Below are 9665 nucleotides of genomic sequence, written 5' to 3'. Positions count from 1 at the left end.
AATTATAGTGCTATTGGCGACACTGACTCTATACAATGTTCCAAGTTTACATGTTATCTGTGGTTTTAACTTTTCCATGTTCCATGATGTTCTTTTCCATGATCTGTCACATGTCATAAATGTCATTCAATCGTGCTTCATAGAGAGAAATCATATTTCTCTTTAAAATTTAATTCGAACGAAATGGTATAAAGTTACAAAGTTTAAATTATTTCGAATTGTGCTCCAAAACTCCCATTTCCATCTTTAAAAGTTCATCAAATTAGTCAAGATTCCGTCAAGAAATCAACACCAATCCATAGGGTGGCTTCTGCAAGTGAGTCAATATAATTAGTTTTTTTTTCAATTTATAGATTTATATTGCTCTATATAAACGTATGTAAAACGTTTACACCTTTACAGTAGCATTCTACAGATTTATAGTTAAAAATAAATATGTACTTATATGCTAAATCATTTTCCATTTCACGTTATAATCAAACATATTTCTGGTCTAATCAAAACTGGCTATAAGCAGAATGAACTGATTAATTGATTTTTTTTACATTCTCATTCTATTTCCTACCTTTTTATGCTTTTATTTCTTTTATCAAATTCGAAGAATATGTTTAGGCGCTTATAATTAACTTATTAATTGTATAAATGACACCCATATTGTAACTGTTTTTAGAACAATATTCATTCAAGTATTGTTTTAAAAAGTAATAAAAAGCAAAACAATATGTTAATTAGTAAACTTAATATGTACTTAAAATGGATAGATAAGTTTGATGTTTTCACAGAAAATCTCAAAAGCTTTATCAAATATTAAAAATTACACCTCCCCCCGAGCCTCCCCCTCTTTTTACATCTTTGAATATCATTGTTAACTGATTTATATTAATAAATTAATTGATTTATGTATAGTACGCCCAAAGATGTATAATGATCAATTAGCAATCCATTTTTAAAATAGATAGGCAGCTTAGATTATGATCAATAATATGAGAGAGAGATTTAGAACTCCGATTATCTTTAACCTAGTATTTTTACCTAGTATTAAACACATAGTTGGGTGTGATAGTCGGATTATGTCATCATTAGTTGTATAATTGAATAACTAATATCAGGAACTTGATATAAAATAATACCTATATTTATTAATAAATTACATTCTCAAGTTTAGAACTTTAGAAATTATATCTAATCATCGTTTATTATAATGTAATTTAACAAGGTCAAATGCTTACCAATAAAGGAAATTTTTCTAGGTCTACTAAGTACATAGTTAATTATTACTACAAAAGAATATTGAATGCACATTTTATTTTTAGCCCTATTTCCTTGGTTTTTTTAACAAACTGTATATAAAATAAATCTATCAGCTTTAATTCATAAACTCCGTTTTTTATAAACTTTAGTATTTGGCTAATTATACAGAGTTAATTGAAGGGTTGTTTTCTACCTTAACTTTAAAACACCCTGTGCAATAATTTCCCAAAACAATATTTTTGGGTCAGAACCATGTCTCCTGAATATTTTGCTTTTTGACTGATATCAACACATGCCTTGTTTTTTAATATCACAAGATGGTTTTGGTGATTATTGCCATAATGTCATATCGACACTTCATTAGAACTATATTAAAATTTAAAAACCATTAAAAAGTAACGATACAGGCTTGGTTTTAATAAATATTGCATGCATGAACAATCTTTTTGTACAAGCAAACTGTAGTTTTTTTACTAGAATCGACCCTTGATAAAAAAAGGGACTAGATTTAAGTTTTCCTTTGATCCAGTCTGTATACTATTTCTTTGGATTTTCTGCACGTGTGCAAAAACTACACTAAAACACTATATCTTATAGAAAATAAAATATTGTGCGTTGAATTTGAGGGATTTCATCTGAAAAATTATTAATTTGGAAGAAAACCGGCAACAAGCGCAAGCGGCAGGAAATAATATTTCAGTGCAGTGTACTGGTCGCAACGACCAACGGACGGCCAGGACCACAAAACACATACACAAGAAGAAGTGCGAGCGCCTTGCTAAATATTGGAAAGTGAAATTGACGTTTAAATTTGACACTGTTGACAAGTCTACTGCTATTAGCGCCCCCAATTTCGCTTGTAGAAACTACGGACTAAATTGTCACGCATGGCGGGAAGTTCAAAAAAATAAAAAATTTTATTTCTTCATTTATTTTTAATTATGACATTCACAAAAACACAAAAAATACACCATTTTTTAAAAATATGTTTAATATCAATATCAAATATACAACAGAAATTAATTTCACCACAATAAATTAATAAAATTAAAAGAATAATGTTACAAGTAGATCAAGAGACAAAATTAATTATAACAAAACTGAAAAAAATGGCGTCATAGATGGCTTAGAAATAAAAGATATATCATAATTTTGAAAGTAAAATTATATGGGAAATGTCTTCGATCATCATTTTTAAGCCAACTGGACGATTATTTCAAACATACAAGCTGAGTTCGTTCATAGTGCTCTGAGAAATCTAGATAAACAAAGAATAATAAATTAAAAGTATTCCAGGGGAAAAGAGAGGAAAAACCTGTATCGTCTCTGATATCTGTCAGGGTATTGTTGAAAGTGTCATCTTTTTGCTCGAAGTTTTCAGGTCGATCAAAAAGATGACATTTACAACAATACTTTGCTGTAACTTTCACAAATATCAGAGAGAGTACATACAGGTATTGCCTCTCTTTTCCTCTGGGATGCTTTATATCTGTTGTTCTTTGTTTATCTATATTTCTCAGAGCATAATGCCGAACACGACTACAGTATATAATAATTTCAATATCCGAAGTGGAAAGAAAAAAGATCACCTTTCTGTTTTGTACTATGGTCCCTTTCTTCCGATGGCTCATCTCGTTGATATTTAGGAAGGATAAATAGGAAGGAAAATATAAAATTCAATTTTATTTGATGATCCTTTTCTGTCACCTAAAATCAGGAGAACGACAATGAGCATGTTAAGATGAAAAAAAAAATATCAACACTTACCTACTCGTTAGTCCGAGGAGTTTTATTAAAAACCTATATTTGCCTAAATAATTTATGTATTAAATTTGCAAAGCAAAATGTAGCGTGTAAACAAAAGAAATAAAATGGCGACAAGTCAACGTCAACGACCCGACAAGGAGAAAAGTGGTGTTCGAATAACAAATTATGGGTTACCTAAAATTATTTTTGTCTCCTTTCAACGCACACTTTAGAAAGAAAAAGAGATGAACTGGAACACTGAAAGAACGTCAAGGTTTTATCTGTCACTCTTGTCAATAATTTATCGGTAAGGAAGATTCCTAGAAAATCGCTTGTAGTCAAGTTTTCAACCATTGTCAGTTCTCCCATAAGAAGTGTCATCCATCTGGTGCGCTGTATCATTTGATTTAATGGCTTTAGAGGGAGCAGCGGCCTGGCCGGTGCAACCTGGTCGTCAGTGTGTTCGAGCTCTAAAAATAAAAAATATAACACTTTAAACTTGACGAAAATGTTTCCCGTTGCGTTTTTTTGTATCTGAGTGTACAACTTTTATCTCTCTAATTATTTGTACTGATGTCAATAACACATTACTTAGAAATCACAATACCCTAATGATCAATGACCAGTCATCTTGAAGAATCTCATAATTGCTGTAGTCTCTTATTGTTTATTTACTTGGGTTAAAGGTGATAAACTTCGATTCATGTTATTTATTCATGTTATTATGTCGGCATTAGAAACAAGACTAATTATAACAATCAAATATTAATTACTAACAGCTTGTGATTCCAAAAATTGGGTCACAAAAGTATACTTTTGTAGATATTGTAATCTACCAAAATTCAGAAACACGTATCTAAGCTGGTTTTGATTAATGTAGAATCAGAATTAGGGGAATCATAATATAAATAAAGACGTTTAAAATTCAATTCTATAAAAGAAATAATTATTATTTAATAAGACATTAATATATTCTTTGCAACGTATTTTACGTTTGTCAGCCTGCTGCACTGATTCGGATAGTACATTCGTCCCTGGTTATCAGGGTTGACAAAAATCATTTAAAAAAAAAGTGTGTGCACTATGTGCACATCGATCGGTTCGAAAATGTCTAGAGCAGTGATTCCCAAAGTGGTCCAGGTGGACCCCCAGGGGTCCACGGGAGACTTGCTGGGGGTCTACGTAGGCGTGAACAAAAAATGGGGGTCCATAAGATGTTAATGGGGGTCCACGAAAATTTATCTGCTTTTGATAGTAAAGAGCAAAAATGTAAGCATAGTTTTTATAAGGGCCTACCTACATTGTTTTAAGTACCTATCTAAGCAGATAATATTTTAATAAGGCAAGCGACTGTTACTTGTCCAAACTTGCGTATTCGATATTACGTACAATTTCGTGTACAGACTTGCAAAGCGCTATCCGCCCGACAATGCTTAATGCTTGTTCAGACATGAACTTGATCACCACTATAAATACTTGATGCCAAAGGCAAACGCATTCATTTGTTTCCGGAATTTCGAAAAAAAGGCGGAATTTGGAAAAAAAGTTGTGAGAAAATTTATATCTGTGTTTGCTAGTGCCGGAGAAAAGTAAGTAACCTACCTTTTTTTTTGTTATAGTACTTAAGTATTTTGTTTACGTGTACTAGTCGGTTGATCACAACGGCCTGTATAGATAGGTAACTTAGTAACTTACAGATATTTTAATTGTCCTCTTTCGATTTGAAGACAAACACAGCACGTTTTATTCAATTGTTTTTCACGAGAGAAACACTGCCTCTCTAAAAAGGCCGAATAAGCAATATTGCAGAGCAATTAATTTTGTAATTTTTCTTGCAAATAACTACTAATTTTATAAAACAGTAATTTCATAATCATTTTAAATTGGTTTTGAAGTAACTATTTTATCAAAACTATTCCTTTTCGGAAAGAGCGAGCGGTGCGCGGGCGACGGGAAAAGGGCGGGGCTTGGACTTCGATGCCAGTTTGTCACGTTTTAACAATGAAGCCGCAGACAAAAAATACGCAAATACACGGAGCGCGTGAACTCATTGATTTAATAAAATGTTAGTTATCGTTTTTATGGACAATTTTGGGATTTCGACTTTTATTTTTTCACACCAATTTTTATTTATACTATTAAAAATTAGTGGTAAATTATGTACTTTAAAATTGATACCGTTTTGTGAAAACGTCTGTATTTGTCTCAGCGGTTTATTAGTTGGTCCCTTTACAAGCCGTAATTCTATTTCCGCGTGCTGACAAAGGCTGCGGTGTGATACCTATATTCAGAAAAAAACTTGGTTACTAAAACATTTTTTTTACAGGTAAGGTAACTGACACGAAACATGGCTACAGCAAAGAAAAAATGTCGACAATATAGTATCGATTATTTGAAATATGGTTTTGTTCCATCAGAGGCAGACAAACAATTGCCCATGTGCCTATTATGCAACAAAGTTTTGAGCAATGACTCTATGAAACCATCAAAGCTCGAAGATCATCTAAAAAGGTGTCATACTGATAAAATAGGTAAAGATTTAAAATATTTTCAAACATTGAAAGAAAAATATGGAAAGAGACCCACCATGCACAGTATGTTCGCTTCAACATCTCAAAGTAACGATGATGGCTTGCGGGCATCTTACAATATCTCATTACTTATAGCAAAATCTGGAAAACCGCACACTATCGGAGAACAATTAATTTTACCCGCTGTTGAAGAGGTTTTAAAAACTGTTTTGCACAAATCTCCATTTGACGTACTAAAAAGAATTCCATTAAGTAACAATACTGTACAAAGACGCATTGATGAAATGAGCTCTGATATCGAAAGCTTTTTGTGCAATCATCTGCAAAAAACTCATTTTTCTATACAACTGGACGAGTCAACGTTACCCAGTAATGAAGCATTACTATTGGCATATGTCCGATTTATTGTTGAGGAAGAAATTCACGAAGAATTGCTATTTGCCAGAACTTTGGAGACTGACACTAAAGGCGAATCAATATTTAATGTCCTGAGTAATTTTTTTACGGAAAAATCGATCCCATTTACAAACATTATTTCAGTGGCAACAGACGGAGCTCCTGCAATGGTCGGGCGATATCGTGGGTTTATAAGTCATCTCAAAAGAATTATACCAGGACTTACAGCTATTCATTGCGTAATCCACCGACAACATCTTGTGGCAAAACATTTAAGTGACAGGTTGAACCAATCTCTTCATTTTGTAATAAAAGCTGTCAACAAAATCAGAAGCAATGCATTGAATACGCGTTTATTTGCTCAATTGTGCGACGAAAATGATGAAGACTTCCAACGACTGCTCTTACATACTGAAGTACGCTGGTTGTCGAAAGGTGCATGCTTAACGAGATTTTACTCTGTTTTCGATTCCATATTAGAGTTCTTAGAAAGTAGAGATCCAGATTTAAAAGAAAACTTGATCAAATTCAAAGCAGACATTGCGTATTTGACAGATTTGTTTAAAAAATTTAATGATATTAACTTGCAGTTACAAGGGGACAGCCTGAATTTAATAAAAACAAAGGGGATAATTTCGGCTTTTCTTGGGAAATTGAAATTTATGAAGCAAAACATTAGTCGGCGCGAATTCTCTCAATTTCCAAACTTGTCGCAGGTAGAATGTATTGATGAGGATATCCATACCTACAGTCAACATTTAAGTGCTCTGCATGATGACTTCAAAACCAGGTTTGAAGATATACTGACGATGGATATACCACCATGGATCATAAATCCATTTGATGAAACGGAAGTGGCCAATGTTGTATTACAAGAGGAGCTGCTCGAGCTAAGCACTAATGAGGAGCTGAAGGTGAAATTTAGAAAAGGCTACCCAACATTTTGGCTGCAAGCAGAAATACCCGAAAAATATCCTGGACTGTGGGAAATCGCAAGGAAATTTTTAATAGCTTTTCCCTCGTCATACCTTGTCGAAAGGAGTTTTAGTGCCGTTACAAACCTCTTAACAAAAAAAAGGAGCAAATTAAACATCACAGAGCGGGGGGATTTGCGGTTATTGCTCACAAAAATAAAGCCAAACATTGATCGTTTGCTGACACTCCATCAGATACATCCTTCCCATTAATTAAAATTATGACCTGAACCTATATTACCTTTAATATTTTTTCTTGTAATTCTATTCTTTTAATAAATAAAGTGATATAAAATGTACCATTTTTCGTTTTTATTTTTCATATCGGAATATAGGGACAGAACTCAGAAGTGACACAATTTTTATTTTTTGGCGACTTTAAGAATGTGGTAGAAATGTAGCAGCAGGGGGTCCACCGAAACCAGTAAAATTTTGAAAGTGGTCCACGAGAAAAATAAGTTTGGGAACTACTGGTCTAGAGCGTCATCCTGTAGCCCGTCGCCAATAATACCGAAATCGACCCACATATTTTTTCAATATCAAATCGCCAATAGTCCCACCCTGATGAAGATGTAAACGAAACGTCGCGTCTCGCGTCATATCATCAAACTTAGCAAAGCAAATTTTTCCCAAAGTCTACCATGGCTTCACTGAATCATCGTTTCTTGTTCACAGTTATTAATATCTTAATTATTAAATATTAATACCTCTGGTATTATGGTATTCTGGTATTTCGTCGATTTTAAAATAAACTAACCGTTTCTATCTTATTTTTTTGTAAGAATGGGCATAATCAAGAGGGCTACTGATACCGTGTTGTAAAAATAAGGTAATTAAGGGCTTATTTTTTGGTATTTATTATAATTTTGCTAATATCTTCGGTTTGAAAGAAGATATCAAGATGCGGTTTTCGCTGACTATTTAAGCTTTTACTACTCTTTACTATCAACTAAAATTACATATACTATTGTATTTAATTTGTTGGAAAAAACGCGCAATGTTTGTTAAATTGTAAGACAGCGTCCCCTAGCGTCTACGTTCAAAAGCTTATTATTATTGTTTATATGGTAAAGTATAGAGTAAGAAACGCTCTTTTAAACGAGCCCTCGCTTGTTGGACTTCAATCATCCAGTCCAGAGTTATTAATATTTAAATAAAAACAGATTTAACCTTCCCCCGCTACTTTATTTTGGTAGATAGGGGAAAATGGCTCTAACAAAATATATTCAAAATTTACTGAATATTATGAAGCTATTACTTATAGTACACCTTATCTAGACAAAATTGTGTAAAAACTCCATTTTCTTATTTTTTATTGCAGTTGCGCTCAAAAATCGCCTTTCTTAAATAATCTTTATGTTCTTTAATTCGAATATTTTAATAGTCTAGATGTTGAACCAATATCTAACATCCGGTTCATAACGGCGAACAATTTGTAACAATTTGACTCGATGTACTAAGTGTGTGGTTTCAAATTATTCGTAAAAAATGCTTTTTCCAAATTTACAAATGAGCCACCCTTGTTCCATTTGAAAAGATATGATTAAAAATACGATTTGGGTATCTTTTAACCGGCCGCGGCCTGGACAAGACACGAAAAATTTTAGACGATCAAATCTATTTTTACAATGCTCCGTGTTTAAATTAATAAATCAGTGTTTTTAACACAATCTACAGTTCTAGTTCTCTACTAGGCACTCTAGATTGAAATTTAAAATACGATTTTTTAAGCGAAAATGTTGAATACCTCAGTAATGCGTAGTTAACTTACGTCAATCAAGCCTAATTTATGTCATATACTAACATACCAAATCTCGATTTTTTATCTAAATAAAAAATAAAAAAGTTATAGAGGTGAGTAATTTTTAAGATGCACCGGGTGTAGAAAAAACAATAACCGTAGGCTAAGATTGAACGAAGAGAAGAATTTTGAAGTATCTTTAAGTAAAAATTTGTTGTTAAAGTAGCATAAATATGCTTAGTTGTAGTTAAAGTATAGTATTGAAGGAAAGAGAGAGTTATAATAACTATTAGGGGGGGAGGGGGCGCCAGATATGGGACTCGCCCGGTCTCAATATTTTCCTTCCGCCGGTCCTGTTTTTGGGCACTTCCTGTTTCACCGGAAATTACTGCAACGACTAATAACTTTTAAATGGCACCCTCGGTATATTTTTACTTTATTCGATAGAAAAAAGTTCTTATGGTGTCCAACTTTGTATCCAAAGTTGGAAACCATAAGAATTGGCGATAACACAGTAATTTTGTGAAAAAAAAAATATTTTAGCTTATATCGCTGAAAAGCTTAAAAAATGGCGCTTTTTATAAGGTCATGGCCAACTATGGTTTCCATTTAAAAAAACATATGTTTGTGTCATATGTCAAAAATGACAGGCTTTAGAAAAAAATCGGAGAACACGAACTCGTTAAGGATGTGATTATCTACAACTTTTATCTGAAAACTTTTTGTCTAAAATAGACTATAATGGAATTAAGGACAATTTTTAAAATAGCCAAAATTTGTTTTTTTTTCGAAATATCTAGTAAGTAAGCCATGAACTTTTTCAAAAATCTGAAAGGTGCATATTTATGACCCCACAAAGCTGCAATTATTTCCCCATTTAACCGACTCTCTATATTCTATATTCAGTAGTTTCCGAGATACCCATAGAGAACATCGTAGGAAACTCACCCTGTATAAAAAAGTGTATGTAAACGGGACTTTACAGCAAAATATATTGTTTGGACAAATCCGCTAATGTAAATATAT

At 32.7% G+C, this 9665-nt stretch overlaps 1 protein-coding gene across 1 annotated transcript in view; it reads left to right on the top strand.

Annotated features, from left to right (window-relative positions):
* The first annotated feature begins 80 nt into the window (after positions 1-80).
* The window catches only part of LOC115877450 (thyroid transcription factor 1-associated protein 26), a 28219-nt gene continuing 18634 nt past the window's right edge, over positions 81-9665 (top strand). Inside the window, exon 1 of the mRNA XM_030893604.1 lies at positions 81-316. The gene's annotated coding sequence lies outside the window, so the exon portion shown is untranslated. The remainder of the gene's footprint in view (positions 317-9665) is intronic.

This window comes from Sitophilus oryzae, unplaced genomic scaffold (genome assembly GCF_002938485.1).
Source record: "Sitophilus oryzae breed Bouriz unplaced genomic scaffold, Soryzae_2.0 scaffold_1492_pilon_pilon, whole genome shotgun sequence".
In the NCBI taxonomy this organism is placed as follows: Eukaryota; Metazoa; Arthropoda; class Insecta; order Coleoptera; family Curculionidae; genus Sitophilus; species Sitophilus oryzae.
The sequence above is the reverse complement of the archived record's forward strand: the minus strand, read 5'-3'. Positions and strand labels throughout refer to the sequence as shown.